This window comes from Moschus berezovskii, chromosome 7 (genome assembly GCF_049115385.1).
Source record: "Moschus berezovskii isolate FMDL1 chromosome 7, NW_MosBer_1.0, whole genome shotgun sequence".
NCBI classification, from domain to species: domain Eukaryota; kingdom Metazoa; phylum Chordata; class Mammalia; order Artiodactyla; family Moschidae; genus Moschus; species Moschus berezovskii.
In genome coordinates this window covers 107,165,075-107,183,658 of record NC_142466.1, presented here as the reverse complement: position 1 = coordinate 107,183,658, position 18,584 = coordinate 107,165,075, and positions in this window count along the sequence as shown.

Below are 18,584 nucleotides of genomic sequence, written 5' to 3'. Positions count from 1 at the left end.
AAATGGAAAAATAGAGAATCCCTTGGTGGTCCAGCAGTTAGGATTCTGCTTTTTTTCATGTGTTTTGGCTGCACTGGGTCTCTGCTGCTACCAGGTCTTCTCTCTGGTTGCGGTGAATGAGAGCTACTCTCTAGCTGTGGCGCTCGGGCTTCTCATTGTGGAACACAGGCTTAGTTGCTCTGAGGCATGTGGGGTCTTCCTGGACTAGGGATCGAACCCGTGTCTCCTACATTAGCAGGCGGGTTCTTTACCACTGAGCCACCAGGGAAGCCCATGGACTCTTCATTTTTTACTGCCAAGAGTATGAATTTGATCTCTGATCAGGGAACTAAGATCCCACAAGCCAAGCAGTGTGGCCCAAAAAAAAGAGGAAAAAAGGTACATAAAATGGAAAGATATATTTTTATGACAGACCAAATATTAATCTTTATTATAATGGTTTTATTATATAAATAGAAAAAAATTTATGGAACTGCAGAACACACTAAAGAAATGCTGTATACTCATATGTGTGTGAGAAAAAGTTTAACCTCACAGATACGGAAAAAACATTTTGTATATCAGATTAGCAGTGACTTATTTTTAGTATAACAGTGTTAATAATTTGCAGTGTTAATAAGCAGTGCTGGCAAGCATGAGATAAAACAGGACATTTTATATATTGTCAGTTAGAGTGTAAATCAGTATAATAATTTTAGAAAGCACTATGATCTGTATCTCTAAAGTATTTTTATATGTGAGCTAATAAAACAAGTTTTAGACATAATAAAGCTCATCACAGAATTATTACTGGTGAAATGTGGACACAGATGAAAGTCCCAATAAGGAACTCTCTGCTACCTCAAGCACAATTCTCAATCATATATTATACCAGCCTTCAAAAAGATAATGCAACAACATGGAAAATGTATGTAGTGTAAAAATAAGTGAGGAAAAGAGGAAGATATAAGATTTTCCATATTCATATGGCCAAAAATCTACAAAAATAATGCTGAATGGGGATGAAAAGGAAAATGTCCAAGGTTACAAAATTTTACGTATTGTAACTTGAATTAAAACTCAGATATGCTGGCCTTAAATACCTGTGTTTTTTCACTGTGTTCAAAGACTGCTTCTTAACTTTGGAACATCCATATGGCAAACATAAAACAGTTAATGATAACAGATAAAAACAAATTCAACAATCCATGACAGTCAAATGGGATATGGTTTTTTGTAGCAAGAATGAACAATTTGTCCAACTATAGTAAAATTGCTCCTACTGTATATCATAGGAACGTCAAGTACTAAAAGTCAGATCATTTCAATAGATGTAGGAAAACCTTTCAGAAAGATTTAATATCATTTTTTTTAAATATTTATGTGCTTATTTATTTGGCTGAGCCAGGATTTAGTTGTGGTGTGCAGGATCTTTGATCTTCATTGTAGCGTGTGGGATCTTGAGTTTTGGCCTGTGAACTCTTAATTGCACCACGCTGGGTGTAGTTGCCTGACCAGGGATCAAACTTGGGCCCCCTGCATTGGGAGCATGGAGTCTTAGCCACTGGACCGACCACCAGGGAAGTCCCTCTATTTTTAACAATCTCTAAAACTCAGACAAGAAAGATGATGTAAGAAGGAGTAGAAGCTGAATAGTTAATTAACCAAAGTCAGTGGATTAAGGTGTACTATGAACAGATAGATTTTAAGTTCCTGTGGTTTCTCAAAAAAGACAAAGGATGTAGCAAAACCAAATGTGGTCAAAAGGAGACAAAACAAAGGCTGACTGAGATTAACCTTGGGAACCTTGAGGATATGCTAAGTCAAAGAAGCCAGACACAAAAAGCCCTGTAGTATCAGATTCCTTTAGCATGAAATGCCCAGGACAGGCAAATCTATAGGGAAGATGAGAGAGGAGAGAATGAAGAGTAATTGCTAATAGATATAGGACTGATGAAATTCTCTGCAGTTAGATAGTGGTGATAGCTACACAACTTTATGAATAGTATGCTAAAAACCTCGGAAGTATATGTGAAATTTTTTTAAGTAAAATTTTAAAGGACCCACACAGTAAAGATGTTTCACTACAAAAATGGAATTTCTCTCATAAGTTGAAATTTAACACAAACTGCATCGTAAAACCAAGCAGAAACATGGATGACAAAATAATAATGCTCTAAAATATCATGATTTAACAGATAACTATAAGAAAACTATGTTTTGGGCAGAGAGATGAGCAAGCAGTTCACTAGAGAAGAAATACAGGTAGAAAATGAGCAGCTTCATTAATTATTAAAGAAATGAGATAAATTTTCACCTACCCACTTGGCAAAGATTGTGGTGGTGGTTGCAGTGTTTGTTTAATGACTGTATGCAGTTGGCTGTTAGATAAAATCATTTTCTTGAACATTTGTAGGGAACTGGAACAACCTTTCTTCCAAATAATTGGCAACTTGTATCAAAATTTTTTTAAATGCATGACATTTGCTACAGTAATTCCTTGCCTGAAACACAGTCTCTTTTTTTAAAAAATCCAACTGAAAGGCAAATATTTATGCACAAGATAATTTTCACAGCATTTTTTATGTTTTATCTATTTATTTACTTTTGGCTATACTAGGTCTTCAGTGCTATATGCCTGGTCTTTCTTGAATTGCGGTGAGCGACGTCTTCTCCGTAGTTGCTGTGCATAGGCTTCTCATTGCAGTGACTTCTCTTGTTGCGGAGCACAGGCTCTAAGGCACTCAGGCTTCGGTAGTTGTGGCTTGCAGTTTCCAGAGCACAGGCTCAGTCAGTCTGTGGCGCAAGGGCTTAGGTGCCCCGTGGCAGGGGGAATCTTCCCAGACCAGGGATCGAACCTGTGCCCCCTGCATTGTCAGACAGATTCTTTACCCCTGGACTAACTGGGAAGTCCAGCATTTTTAATATTAAAAATCAGCAACAATTTATATGACTGAAATTCCTGGAATCAGTTATGGAATTCATGGTATTGGTTATGGAATTCATAAGATTAAATATTATTAAGCCATTAAGTATTACATTAACAAAGAGTTTTAATTACAGGAAAAATCATCACAGCATAGTGTTCAGTGGAAAATAGTATATAGAAGGTGTTTATAATGCTCTTTCAATTGCCTAGAATATCCATGTGCAATATTCATAGAAATTTACAAACTTTGTTAATAATGATTTTCCCTAAGATAGAAAACAACAGTGATTTTTATCTCATCCAGTTTTCCCTTTATTTCTGTTTTCAATGAACATGTATTACTTTTACATTCTTAAATATACTTTAATATTCATACAAAATAAACTTAAGTTCACGAAAATGAAGTAAAAGCCCCACATGAATGAAAATAACATCATCTTTCTGTTTTCCCTAATTAATCTGGCATATGCATTGGCATGTATTGTATAAGTTTAAAAATCATGCCTCCATCTAATTTAAACTCTCCTTAGAATGAAACTTTAGACAAAAGTTCAGAGCAAGATGGTTGGTTAGTAGGTTAACATAAAAATGGAAACTGTTGCCAAGAGGAAATATCAATCAACTGTGAGCTGTTTGTATATACATCAGAGGGAAATATTTGCTGATGATCAAATTAAGGAACTTAAATCAGTTATTAGAACTCTCAGTGTATTTATAGAGTATATATTTGTGCTTTATGCTCCAGGAACATAAAAGACGGACACTTACAATACCTGAAATTTACCAGCCAAGTTACATCAGATTTGTACTTCCTTAACAACCAACATAGCAACAGCATTGCTTTTTCGTTCAGAGGAATTATACTTAATTACTCATGGTTCTCTCCTAACTCTGACCTTAAAACAATGACAGTAACTTCAGACTTTCACTACCCACCGCCTCCACCCCCCGCCGGCTAATTATCTTATCAATCAGCTCTTCAAGGTCACCTGGGTCAAAGTGTAGCCTTGGATAGAGCCTGAAAGAAATGCACTGTTTTGAAAATAATAAAAAAGCTGCAAACATATTGTAAGGGCCACATGTCTTCAGCTGGTACTAGAGCTACCTCTCCCAGCCACAGTAATCAGCAGGAAAAGTCACTTAAAATATATGATCCTCAGTGGAATATTTCTGGGCTGTTAAATTTTGTGCACACAGCCAAACTGCTTACAAGAGACACACACTGACTGAGGCTGTTGGGGTGTCTAAACGTTACAGTACAGACCGCTGTTTCTTTCTCTTCGGAGAAAATGCTGATCACACCCGCTCCTCATAGAAACCACTCTGCAGTGTGTTTGCTCCACCCACATGAGTCCTGACCTGTCTAATTACACACCTGATCCTCGCCCTTCTGAATCATTAAAGTTCTTGCTTTCATTACATCCACTATATCTTTTACTTTCCCAGCAGTGTTCAAGGTCGTTTATGCTTCTCTAAGTTAAAGTGTATTCAGTCAGCAAGGGTAATAAACACTGACAAACTAGAAAAACCTGAAAGAATGGAGTAAGATGAGGATCACAGAGAAGTAGCAAAAACCACTTGTGTGCATTTCTCAGTTATGCCACTTTCTTCAAAGAAAGCTGAATCCTTTATTGAGAGTCTATGAAATGTATCGTCAAAAGGGAAATGTTTCCAAACTTTTTTTTGCACACCTTAGAGTTTGTATTCTGCTTTGTAATTTAAACTGTATTTTCTTCTTCATTGTCTCATAAAGTTGTGAGAACGGGAAGTCACGTGGGTGGCTGGATAAATATCTGCATCCCTCATGCTTTTCAGGCCCTCCCCACCCCATTTCAGCTAATTCTGCAGAGCTCCCTCTTTACATTTAAGAAAACTGAGGCAGTGAAGCAATGCCTACAAGATCTAGAAATTATTGCCTGACACCTGAAGACCAAGGCTAAGGTTCAGAGTAACCAGCCACAGCACACTCTCAGGAACCTTTGTAACCATGGTACTTTATTATTACAGCCTGTGTTTCTGAGGTTTGGGAAAGAAAATGTTCCTAATCACAAAGCAACCTTGATTTTCGTAAGAGTCCCACCAAATAACTCCAGGCTGTGTTTAAAGGACAGCTCAAAGTGTTCCGTAAGTCATGACTACATCATTGGAAAGATGTCATGACGAACAGGCTTTCAGTCCTCATCTTGAAGCCTTTGTACAGACATTTCCTTTACCTGTGTCACTTTCCTCCACTCCCAATTCTCCCCCAACCCCAGCAGCAACAACAGCATTTGTTTTTGAGCCTTCAGATGCTGTTGTCCTTGTTCTAAATCCTCCTGCCCCCATCCCATTCTCACTTTTCGTCAACATTGCCAGTTGGCAGAACAGGCAAACCAACATTGTTATTCAAGTGTAGAATGAATACTCGGGGTGTCTGTGGGTATGGGTGTGAAAGATGTAAGATTCAGGGGAAGAAACAATAGGTTAGGTATATCTGGAAGCAGTATTACACACAAGTGCATCCACACCACAAACCATTTTATTTCTATCAAAATAGTTCACAATCTTGGTCCTAAGATTCTGCCCAACTTGCTACACTTGAACCTTGAGTATATCCCCAAAATACAGAGATGGGCCCCAGAAGCCTATAAGCATGGTGTGAAAGGAATATGCGTATACTTTAACACAGTAGACTCTTGGGTGCTAAGGTGTCTCCTATCAAAGTAAAAGAACAGGCACTGAGCTCCAGTTGATTCCTCATTGCCCAGGTTGTCGAGATGATCAAACTCTGATAACTCCAAGTGGATCAAAGGAATCGACAGGTCCACCCACTCATGTGTATTCTTGGCTTCATGTACATTATTATATGAGTATTTGACTAATCCTACAGAAGATTTACAGTCAGAACTGTACATGGAACAACAGACTGGTTCCAAATAGGAAAAGGAGTGCGTCAAGGCTGTATATTGTCACCTTGCTTATTTAACTTATATGCAGAGTACATCATGAGGAACGCTGGGCTGGAAGAAGCACAAGCTGGAATCACAATTGCTGGGAGAAATATCAATAACCTCAGATATGCAGATGACACTACCCTTATGGCAGAAAGTGAAGAGGAACTCAAAAGCCTCTTGATGAAAGTGAAAGAGGAGAGTGAAAAGGTTGGCTTGAAGCTCAACATTCAGAAAACAAAGATCATGGCATCTGGTCCCATCACTTCATGGGAAATAGATGGAAAAACAGTGGAAACAGAGTCAGACTTTATTTTTTTGGGCTCCAAAATCATTGCAGATGCTGATTGCAGCCATGAAATTAAAAGATGCTTACTCCTTGGAAGGAAAGTTATGACCAACCTTGATAGTATATTAAAAAGCAGAGACATTACTTTGCCAACAAAGGTCCGTCTAGTAAAGGCTGTGGTTTTTCCCGTGGTCATGTATGGATGTGAGAGTTGGACTGTGAAGAAAGCTGATCGCCGAAGAATTGATGCTTTTGAACTGTGGTGCTGGAGAAGACTCTTGAGAGTCCCTTGGACTGAAAGGCGATCCAACCAGTCCATTCTAAAGGAGATCAATCCTGGGTGTTCATTGGAAGGACTGATGCTAAAGCTGAAACTGCAATATTTGGCCACCTCATGCGACGAGTTGACTCACTGGAAAAGACTCTGATGCTGGGAAAGGTTGGGGGCGGGAGGAGAAGGGGACGACCGAGAATGAGATGGCTGGATGGCATCACCGACTCTGTGGACATGAGTTTGAGTGAACTCCGGGAGTTGGTGATGGACAGGGAGGACTGGCGTGCTGTGATTCATGGGGTCGCGGAGAGTCGGACACGACTGAGCGACTGAACTGAACTAAACTGAACAGTAGATTGAAGGAAAACAAATCTACCCAAGTCACAGTAACCATCATCCTACTCCCTAATGACTGAAGCAGAATCAGTCATTATGTTTTCTCCTCATTTCACCTTCTGATATATAAAACACTTTAATTTATCAATTCAACTTTCTTTCTGTCTACTTCTAAACTTGATATGTTTTCTTTCTCTTGTAGAGTAGATTCAGTTCAGTTCAGTTCAGTTCAGTCGCTCAGTCGTGTCCGACTCTCCACGACCCCATGAATCACAGCACGCCAGGCCTCCCTGTCCATCACCAACTCCAGGATTACACTCAAACTCATGTCCACAGAGTCAGTGATGCCATCCAGCCATCTCATTCTAGAGTAAATTACCCTTCTTATTTTTCTCCTGATCAATAGTTGCCCACCCCCTGCCATCTGTGGTTCTGAGGCTAGGCCATGGCACATAGTATCATTTGCTGGCCTGCCTCCCTCCATGAAGGCAGAAATTATGTCTTATTTATCAATTTATCCTTGGTGATATTTGCCATAGAATAGATACTAAGGAAAGAATGAAACAGTAAAGACCAGTGGGGAAGAAAAGCTTTTATACAAGATAACAAAAAAGTATTTTGGGGGAGCCTGGAATATAGTATCATAAAAATGTAACATGATATTTTAGATAATGTGTGTGTGTGTGTGTGTGTGTATAATTTTTCCTCAGAGGCAAACAACCCAGTTTTTCAATCCTTTTTCATAATTTGCCTTTCCAAAGTCAAAGACAGAAGAAATCTGAAAGGTGAAAATGGTGATAGCTGGATTGATTCAGAGGATTCTGAGAAGGGTCCAATATCCTGAACAGCTGGTGTCCTGAAGAGGTTTAGAAAGACATTTGATAGTGACAAAAGTCCTTCTGATAAAAGCGTGTTTATTAATCAGGAAAAATTAGACATAAACTAGGTATTAGGTGAATATTTGGAATTATTGTTAATTTCACTGGTTGGTATAATGGCATTTGATTATTTTTAAGCCTTGGTAGTTTAGACAGTCACACTGTAAATTATTTACTAATAAATTATATGCATGCTTAGATTTGCTTTCAAATGCTCCAGGAAAAAAAAGGCAGGGGGTGGGGGCGTGGTGGGAGAGGAGAGATAGGTACAGCTAAAGCAAGAACAGCAGAGTGTTGGATAATAGTTGAAGTTGAGTTACGGATACTTAAGTTCATTGCCTCTCTTCTCTATGTTGTGAGTGTTTGAAATTTTCCACGATCAAGAAAAACATGTTTATGTCGCATTTATTGGCTAGTATCCGATGAATCTCAGGTTTAATATTCAGGAGCCTGGAAGTAAAAGCATTGTGATTGGAGCCACAAGCAAGCAGATCCATGGTACTCTGGAAACCCATAAGCTGAAATTATGGAACAATAAGATGTGTTCCTTCTTTTATTTTTTAAAAATATTTATTTCTTTGTGGATGTCTTTGTTGCTGTGTGTGGGCTTTCTCTAGTTGCTGCGAGAGGGGGCTACTCTCCAGTTGCAGGGCAAGGGCTTCTCATTGTCGTGGCTCCTCTTGTTGCAAAGCATGGGCTCTAAGGTGCTCAGACTTCAGCAGTTGCAGCTCACAGGCTTACTGGTTGTGTGTCCCTTCTTTAAAATGTTCATCACAGCACTGTTTATAATAGCCAGGACATGGAAGCAACCTAGATGTCCATCAGCAGATGAATGGATAAGAAAGCTGTGGTACATATACACAATGAAATATTACTCAGCCATTAAAAAGAATACATTTGAATCAGCTCTGATTAGGTGGATGAAACTGGAGCCTATTGTACAGAGTGAAGTAAGCCAGAAAGAAAAACACCAATACAGTATACCAACTCATATATATGGAATTTAGAAAGATGGTGATGATAACCCTGTGTGTGAGACAGCAAAAGAGACACAGATGTGTAGAACAGTCTTTTGGACTCTGTGGGAGAGGGTAAGGGTGGGATGATTTGGGAGAATTGCATTGAAACATATTTATTATTATATATGAAACGAATCGCCAGTCCAGGTTCGATGCATGATACAGGATGCTCGGGGTTGGTGCACGGGGATGACCCAGAGGGATGATATGGGGAGGGAGGTGGGAGGGGGGTTCAGGATGGGGAACACATGTACACCCAGGACGGATTCATGTCAATGTATGGCAAAACCAATACAATATTGTAAAGTAATTAGCCTCCAATTAAAATAAGTAAACATATTAAAGAATAAATAAAAGGAGAAGAAATACACACATGAGAAAGAACATTGAATGTGAGATTAGAAAACCTCAGTATTATGTAACAACCTAAATGGAAAAAGAATTTGGAAAAGAATAAATACATGTATATGTGTAAAAAAAAATAGCTGACTCTTCTTCATGCTTAGTTTTCGTGTTACTATGTAAGATACATAAACTTAGCTGCTTCATTCCCTGGGCTCCATAGCATTCCAAACATATGTCTTTTAAAGCACTTTTGTCATTCTATCATGACAGATTTATGTCTGAATCTCCTTAATGGCAAGACTGAGTTCTTATTTATGGGTGAAGTGAAGTGAAAGTCCCTCAGTTGTGTCCGACTCTTTGCAGCCCCATGGACTATATAGATAGTCCATGGAATTCTTCAGGCCAGAATACTGGAGTGGGTAGCCATTCCCCTCTCTATGGGATCTTCCCAACCCAGGGATCAAACCCAGGTCTCCGGCTTTGCAGCAGATTCTTTACCAGCTGAGCCACCAGGGAAGCCCAAGAATACTGGAGTGGGTAGCCTATCCCGCCTCCAGGGGATCTTCCCAACCCAGGAATCGAACCTGGGTCTCCTGCATTGCAGGCAGATTCTTTACCAGCTGAGCTACCAGGTGCAGTTGATTAAAAGCTCAAGCTCTGGAATTTAATCAACCACATTCAAGTGCTAGCCTTTTCTGTTATAAGCCGTGTGAATTGCACAACATGCCTCTCTGTCCTTATCTGTATAATAAAAGACCTGCTCCAATTGTTGTGAAGATCAAGTCTCACAAATAAGTAGATACTCACAGACTTTACTGAGTCAGTCCACCTTTGTCAATCAAGTACATTTCCTTGTGAGTTTCACTACTACGCTAACAGTCAGTGGGTCGGTAATCCAGGTTCTTTTATCTCCTAACCTCATATTCAGTCTGGGCAACTGGGCTAGACTATAGGAAACCTGACCACAATACTGAAAGCCAAGCACTTCAGTGGAAATTGCAAGCAAATTAATCCCCATGCAACATTGCTGATGCTCTAGATGAGTAAATAAGACATTTTGTGGATCTTACGGATTTGATGCCTGGATAACCCCAAACCTCTTCCACTAAAGAAGGGACAGTATTAGTATGTAACTCAGTCATTTCTCTGTACAGCCAAAATTAACACTGTAAACCAACTATACTTTAATGAAATACTTTTTTTTTAAAAAAAGGACAATATTGAGAGAAGGGCACAGTCAGCATTGGGAAGTAGAGTTGAAGAGCACTCTTATCCTTGGTCTGTTGTGCCATGCTATCAATCTGCCAAGACAGTCAGTTTTCCTGAACTAACCAGAGCCCCTGCTACCAACACACTACCATGCCCCTCCCAACTTAGTTCTGGCTTGGTGTGTAGGATTCTGACCCAGGTATCACAATAAGGCCCTGAGAATTAATAAACTCTTGGCCAGAGTTGCCTCACCACATCCCTAGAGAGTATAACAGTGCTAGGGTAGCAGTTAAAGTTAAATAGAAATCATGGTATTCAACAGGATATTAAACATGCTTCATTCAGCCTAAATGCATGTTTTTTAACATCTTGGAACTAAGAATACCTCTTAAAACGGCATTGTGTGGTACAATTGGCAATTTAAGAGTATACCTTGCCATCATTGTAGCTTAGATTCTATAAGAAGTGATCAAATGACATCTTCAGTTCCTGGCACTTTATCAATATAAACATTTGACATATGGAAACTTACAAGCTTAGGTGAATTACCACCCAGAGCTCTAGAGATATTTCCTGGGTCTGTGAAAAGCCAAACTGAGTCTCTGTGTTCTCTAAACCCTGCTATTTCTAATTTTAAAAAAAAAGTAAGCATCAAGATAGAAGAAAAACATGTAAGTTCTTTGAAACTCTGAACTTTGATTTGAGAACCGCTCTTTCCTAAGCGTCATTGTTTGTATGAGTCATTGTGGAAGATCTCTCTAGACCCTGACCCGCATCTACCCTGGCCCTCAGTTCTGTCAGTTTTTCTTACAGCTAAGTGGAAGCTGTGGGAAAAAGGAGTTGGCCAAATCCACCTTCTTTCCGCCTAAGATGCCACTTATAATAGTCATTCCCTTTCACGTACTTGAAGTACCTCCTCCGCCCAGTATCTTCCTTGTCATTGAGTTCGTGGGTGACTCACATTAGCATGAACTGGAGGGCTTGTCTGTTTGGCAGCGGTATCTGGACTACACCCCTCCACTCTGAAGAGGAACATTTAGTCTTCCTTTATTTTTGGTTGCACTGGATCTTCCTTGCTTCTAGTTGCAGTGAGCAGGGGCTACTCTTCGTTGAGGTGCCTGGGCTTCTCATTGTGATGGCTTCTCTTGTTGCAGAGCACAGGCTCTAGGTGTGCAGGCTTCCGTGGTTGTAGCTCACAGGCTTATCTGCTCCATGACATGGATCAGGGATCTAACCCATGTCGCCTGCATTTGCAGGCGGATTCCTATCCACTGTGCCACCAGCGAAGTCCTGGGCTTCCTATTGCTGATATGGTCATTTTTCCCTTTTCTCTTGGTGTGCTGACCTTGAGCTCTATATTCTTCTTTCCTGCTTCTACAGTAACAATCACAACCAATCAGTCCTGCTAACAGCACAACTCTCTGTAATATTATTGTTAGTGGAAGGGATATGGACTTTAGTGAGGTTCTTAAGGTCTTTGAGAGTCATGGACTCTCTTTACCTTTAGATTTTTTTTTTTTTAAATATTATAGTGGTTTTGCCATACACTGACATGAATCCGCCCCAGGTGTACATGTGTTCCCTATCCTGAACCCCCCTCCCACCTTCCTCCCATATCGTTGCTCTGGGTCATCCCAGTTCACCAGCCCTGAGCACCCTGTCTCATGCATTGAGCCTGGACTGGCGATTCATTTCACATATGATAATATACATGTTTCAATGCCATTCTCCCAAATCATCCCACCCTCGCCTTCTCCCACAGAGTCCAAAAGACTGTTCTATACATCTGTGTATACTTTTAGATTTTTAAACATGAAGCTCAGGGCTAAGGAACTTACACAGAGTGACATCATCATTGTCAACAGAGTAGATAACAGAACCTTGGTAACCACCACTAGGGAACAGACGCCTCTTCCTGTGTTTAGATGCTCTCCAACTGCAGTTTAAGAAGATCAGATAGATTGCAGTATTGAATAGCTGTCATCCTCTTTGTAGTTGTTCTGGATCATAAAAGGGTTGTTTTCCCTAATAAAAGGGTATGAGAATGCACTGGACATCACTGTTATCACCCAGAATGTGGTGACTTTATAGGTGCAGCAGTGTGGTTGGGAAATGGAGCTTGATTTGCATAGGATTTCACTGACGATCAAGAAAGAATCAATTGTCCACATCAAAGAGTAGAAGGTATGTGGAAAGGGTTAAAGCATGTCCCACACTGTATTCTTGGCACCCTCACCTCAGTAAGGCAATAGGTCCCTAATTGATCCCTTAAACGCCTTCACTGCTTGAGGATCTTCCCTGGTTGGATCCATTCATGATCATTCTTTCATTACAGTAAAATTATTTAACATGGACCTTGGGATGTATTCTCCTCCCCATGCTAGTAAAGATCTTGAAAGCCTACATTCCTTCTTGAACAAAAATACACAGAAACACACACCAAATTCAAAGAAGATTCAGTTTTTTTGTCCCAAGTAAAGCTGTGACCAACCTAGACAGCATATTTAAAAGCAGAGACATTATTTAACCAACAAGGGTCCGCATAGTCAAAGCTGTGGTTTTTCCTGTAGTCATGTGTGGATGTGAGAGTTGGACCATAAAGAATTCTGAGAACCAAGGAATTGATGCTTTTGAACTATGGTGTTGGAGAAGACTCTTGAGAGTCCCCTTGGGCTGCAAGGGGATCAAACCAGTCCATCCTAAACCAAATCAGTCCTGGGTGTTCATTGGAAGGACTGATGCTGAAACTGAAGCTCCAATACTTTGACCACCTGATGCAAATAACTGACTCATTAGAAAAGACCCTGATGCTGGGAAAGATTGAAGGCAGAAGGGGAGAAGTGGACAGTAAAGAATGAGATGGTTGGATGGCATCACTGACTTGATGGACATGAGTTTGAGCAAGCTCCAGGAGTTGATGAAGGACAGGGAAGCCTGGCTTGCTGCAGTTCATGGGGTCACAAAGAGTTGGGCATGACTGAGTGATTGAACTGAAAGATAAAATCCCTTCCATGGTGGCTGAGATGATAAAGAATCTGCCCACAATGCAGGCAGTGCCATTGTTGTAATAATCTAGCATAATGATTGCCAAAGGGCACTGCTCACATTTCCAACATATTATGAAATTTGTGTAAGAGATACAGCTCTTTTGTGACAAAATTACCCAGGGTCAGCTAGATGACCATTCTCTGAGACTCTGTTCCTCAAATCCTCCTGAATGTTTGGATCGTGAACAGGGCTGTAGCCTCTGGGTTCCTGCTAGTTTTGTGGTGGTCAAACAGAGAACCAAAATTAGCCCAAAATTCAAGACTGAATACTGAAGTAAGGTCAGTAGTCATCACCTTATACTAGGGCTAGATCACCCAGGAGGGCTGGTCTCCAAGACCTAGAAGAAGGATGAGAGCAGTTTGATGCTTTTCCTCCTCCTACATAAACTAATGATAGGGACTTCCCAGGTGGAAAACCCCCATTAGAGTTTGTCCCGCATGGGACTTGGGAAGAGTGGAGGGAAGCGAAGATCACCTGTAAGTCAGAGCATACAACCAGTAGTCACAACTGGATTCTCCATCCACAGATTGATGGACAAAAAAAAAACAGAAATGTTTGTGTTCTCCTTGGGAATTATTGTAGAGAAAAATGATGAGGACATAGTCTTTTGGGGTTTAGTTACGGTGAGTTGAGTGGAAAAGGGGTATTCCTGTAGCCCACACAGTAGGAGAAGATGTTCCCATTTTGATCAGTGGTATTACTATCATAAAGCTTATAACAGTGGCATTCTCTCTTTCTTGTCCCTTATAGACCTAGAGTATATAGAAACAGTAAATATCTGTTGAGCCAGAGCCATCATTTCTATTTTACGTATGGAGGACACATTGCCTTCTGCTCCATTGCACTCTTATAAAATTTCTAATTCTACTATAGATGAATTTTTATAAATTCCCAACACACTCCTCTGAATCAGTGTCTCTGCCTCTAGCCTGTATAGGACACATGCTCAGTCGCTTCCAACTCTTTGTGACCCCGTGGATTGTAGCCTGCCACGGGGGCCATGGGATTTTTCAGGCAAAAATACTGGAGTTGGTTGCCATTTCCTCCTCCAGGGGATTTTCCTGACCCAGGGATTGAACCCCTGTCTCCTGCACTGGCAGGTGATTCTTTACCACTGAGCCACATAACATTAGTATAAAAATCCTTCCTAAAGTGTGCCTTTCCACCATCGCTGTTTCTTCTCAAAACCCTGTAATATTTCTTCTTAGCTGCTTATTAACATCAGACTCTTCTCTGTGAAGTCCTTTCTAATCTAACCACAGTCTACCTATCCAGTCAGTTTTCTTACAACTCATGTCCAAATTGCTCTACATAGAGAGATACAATGTTTAAACATCTTTGAAACAACTTTTATGCAACTCACATTTCCACCTCATGTATTAACACTCTATTGTCTTTCATGTGCAAAAGCTATTTTTTTTTTGCTTTCTTTTTATTTAATGGAGGTATAGCTGATTACAATGTTGTATTAGTTTCGGGTACCAGCGAAGTAATTCAGTTATACATATTTTTTTGAAGATTCTTTTCTATGTTATTACAAGATGTTGAATATAGCTCACTGTGTTCTACAGCAGGTCCTTGTTGGTTGTCTATTTTATATGTAGCAGCATGTTATGGTCATCTCAGACTCCTGATTTATCCCTCCCCCACCTCTTTCCCCTTTGATAAACCTAAATTTGTTATGTTTGTGGGTCTGTTTCTGTTTTGCATATAAGTTCATTTGTATCATTTTTCTTTAGATTGCACATATAAGCGATAATATATGCTATTTGTCTTTGACTTATTTCACTTCGCATGATGTCTAGGGCCATTGCTGTTGCTGAAGGTAACATTATTCCATTCTTTTTATGGCTGAATCACAGTCCTTGTGTAAATATACCATGTCTTTCTTATTCTTCTTTATCCATTTTCTGTTGATGGACATTCAAGCTACTTCCATGTTTTGGCTATTGTAAATAGTGCTGCAGAGAACATTGATGTGGATGTATCTTTTCATTACAGTTTCCTCTATATTCCCAAGAGTAGGATTGCTGGATCATATGGTAGCTCTATTTTTAGTTTTTTAAGGAGCTATTTTTTATATATAACTTAACAGCACAGATTTTTTTCCAGACCTCTTTATGTTTTCTTTTTCTTTCTCTTATTGATTTACAATATTGTGTTAGCTTCAAGTGAACAGCAAAGTGATTCATTGATATGTATATATAAATATACATATATATTCTTTTTCAGATTCTTTGTCATTATAGGTTATTATAAGTTATTTATTATGGTTCCCTGTTCTATACAGGGTCCTTGTTGTGTATCTATTTCATATGTAGCAGTGTGTATCTGTTAATCCCAAATTCCTAATCTATCCCTACGCCCCCTCTTATTCATCTCTAAGAAAAGTTTGCAGTGGAAAAGTAATGAGTTTTTATATTTTAATTAAATGTGTGGTAAACACATGTGGGTCTGGTACAAGAATAAATACATAAAGCAATGGTAGAAAAATAGAAATGCTTAAACATGCCCTGTCAGATATTATCCCACTAGGTTATATAGGAAACATCATATAGCAAGGGAGAAAGACTGACATTCCATAAATCGGGTCAAGGAAAATGTAAATATATCCTCATCTGCTCCTCAACAACAAAAGAAGTGGTGAAAGTATTAAAAAGTAAAGTGTGCATGGACACATAGGGGAGGATATATGTGATATTCTATTTGTTGAAGGATGGGAACATCCTTTGTCCTTTGTGTATTATGATTGTCCTAGGTCTTTATAATAAGTGTTTTAATGATTACAAAAAAAAGTTTAAAAACTAAAATTACTTTTCGTTATCGGGAAAATTATGAATATTCACTAATAACCACAAAAAGAGGGTATCTTTCCTAGTATACAATCAGTGGAAAAATGGCAAAATACATGATCAACAGATTTGACTAAAAATTTAATTTCTGTGCCAAAAAACCTAAAACATAAAGAGACTGTCACAAATTAAAAATCAGACAGCCTAATAAACAATTAAATATTGAATAATTTTATATAAAAAATAGAAATATGTTCAACCACATTAGTAATCAAGGAAATACAACTTTAAACTATAATGCTATACCATCTTACCTATCAATTTACCAAACAGTTTAGTCATAAAAATCAGTACTAATGATTAAAAAATGGTGAGATTAGCAAATTCATGGACATCGTGGTGTAAGTAAACTGGCATAAGCACTCAAGAAGAAAGTTTTGCATAACACATCAAGATTCCTTAAAATAGTACATTCCTAGGAAATTACTCCCAGAAAATAAGTTTCCACAATTACTTATTGGAAAGACACTCATCACAGTTTTACGTGATGCTTTGTGACTGTGAATTTGTGAAGAACATAAGAAAAAGTCAATTAAGATACAGCAGAAACTAGCACAACGTTGTAAAGCAAGTATACTCCAAAGTAAATTAAAAAAAAAAAATCCACAATGTACCCAAATGGTAGAAGAGTATGCAATAACTGCAAATTATGCAGTCTGAGTTCATTAGATAATCAGGAAATGTCCTTAGCATAACATTAAGGGAGACAGCAGAATGCCAAACCACATAGTAATAAAATGGTGATTTGATTAAACTACATTGTGTGTGTGTGTGTAACATCAAAATATAAACAATGGTGGTAATACAATCCTGGAAATAAAACCTCCATTAATTATTTTTCTAGTTTCCTGTTCTCAGTATTTTGAAATGTTTTTTTAATAAAAAACAATCAGAAATACACAAGTAACTATAGATTTTACAAGCAGCTTTGGGAAGTGTGGGAGGACTCTAAGCCACCTGTGGACGTGACAGAAGTAACTGCAGACGCCAGTGTTCTCTGAAATAGGGAAAACAAAGGGCCCTTTCAGCAGGAAAGACGCAGGGTTTTAGTCAGTTCTTTTCCTTGGTGATCCCCTATGCCTCAGTTTATCCAAGGGCACACTGATTTTTCTTTTTCTTTTACAGAACGTTTGCTGATTCAAGCAGATGGTTTTCTAAACTGACTCCCATGTAACTTCTCTCTCACTCCAAGTAACAGGCATTTCCTTGACCTCAGCTTGTGTTCTAACTCTTTCCATGCCTGAAGGAAAATCCAAGGACTTTTAGGAACCAAATCTAAGAAGTTTGGGGTAATGATGTACATGTTTTTCCTTAGTATTACCACAGTGTCACATAGCTCACACCATGTACTGCAGCCACAGCCCACAAAAGTCAGAGGCACGAGTTTGCCCCAAGCTGGCAGAAATTGCCCTATGATGGTTATATTAATAATTACCCTAATGCTAAATGATCACCTTTGTGAACACTTTGCCTTTGGCGCAGTTTTTGATACCTACAATTTCATTCACTTCCCTGAAGGCTTGTTGTGGGGGGTTAGGAGATGCTTGAAATTTTTCTGTCTTAGTCTTTATGTGAGCTTGGCCTCTTGCCTTTCTTTTTCTCCCCACTGTCTGAACCCTAAACTATTCATACTACCCGCCATTGTGACTCTGGCCCCATAACCTTAAGCCAGTACCAGTGCCTTTCAAATAGCACAGCTCCTTCCTGCTCTGTCCCATAGACTAGCCATCAACCTAGGGACCTAGCAGAGTTTTGCTTCCTTCTAGTAAAGGGATCAGGTTTCCCTGGTGGTTCAGATGGTCAAGAATCTGCCTGCAATGCAGGAGACCTGGGTTCGATTCCTGGGTTGGGAAAATCCCCTGGGAGGAGAGCATGGCATCCCACTCCAGTATTCTTGCCTGGAGAATCTCCATGGACAGTGAAGCCAGGTGGGCTACAGTCCATTGGGTCACAAAGAGTTGTACACAACTGAGCCACTAAGCACAACACAGTTAGGGGATCACTGAAGGTTTTATTCCTATCTCAATGTGAAAGCTCCAAGCAAATATTTTTCTTGGTAAATAACAACTTCTGAATGTTACAATTGCCCTGGATATCTGGAAAGAGCAGTTGTTGCATTTTTCATCAATATCATGAGGCTGATCTTTAGTTGATAGGTGCGGGAATGGCTCGCTGAACCAGTTGTTAAACTATTGGAATGTGTAGGCTAATAAGCAGCCTCTGTCCTCATGTCCCACTTCATTGAGGCTGCCCCAGTCCCTCCCCCAGGGACACCCTGGTTCTCCCTACAATCCAGCAACTGAAGGGGTTAATACCTGGCCAGGCACCAGCTAAGCTGGTACAAATTTGGATTGATCCGTGGCCAAGGCCCTCAGGGTGTAAGTTTCCTTTGTCTGTTTCCCTTCTTTTCATTTGTTTGTTATATGCTGCCTCTCGAGGCTTATGGGATTTTAGTTACCCTGATAGAAGTCCTAACCACTGGATAGGCAGGGAATT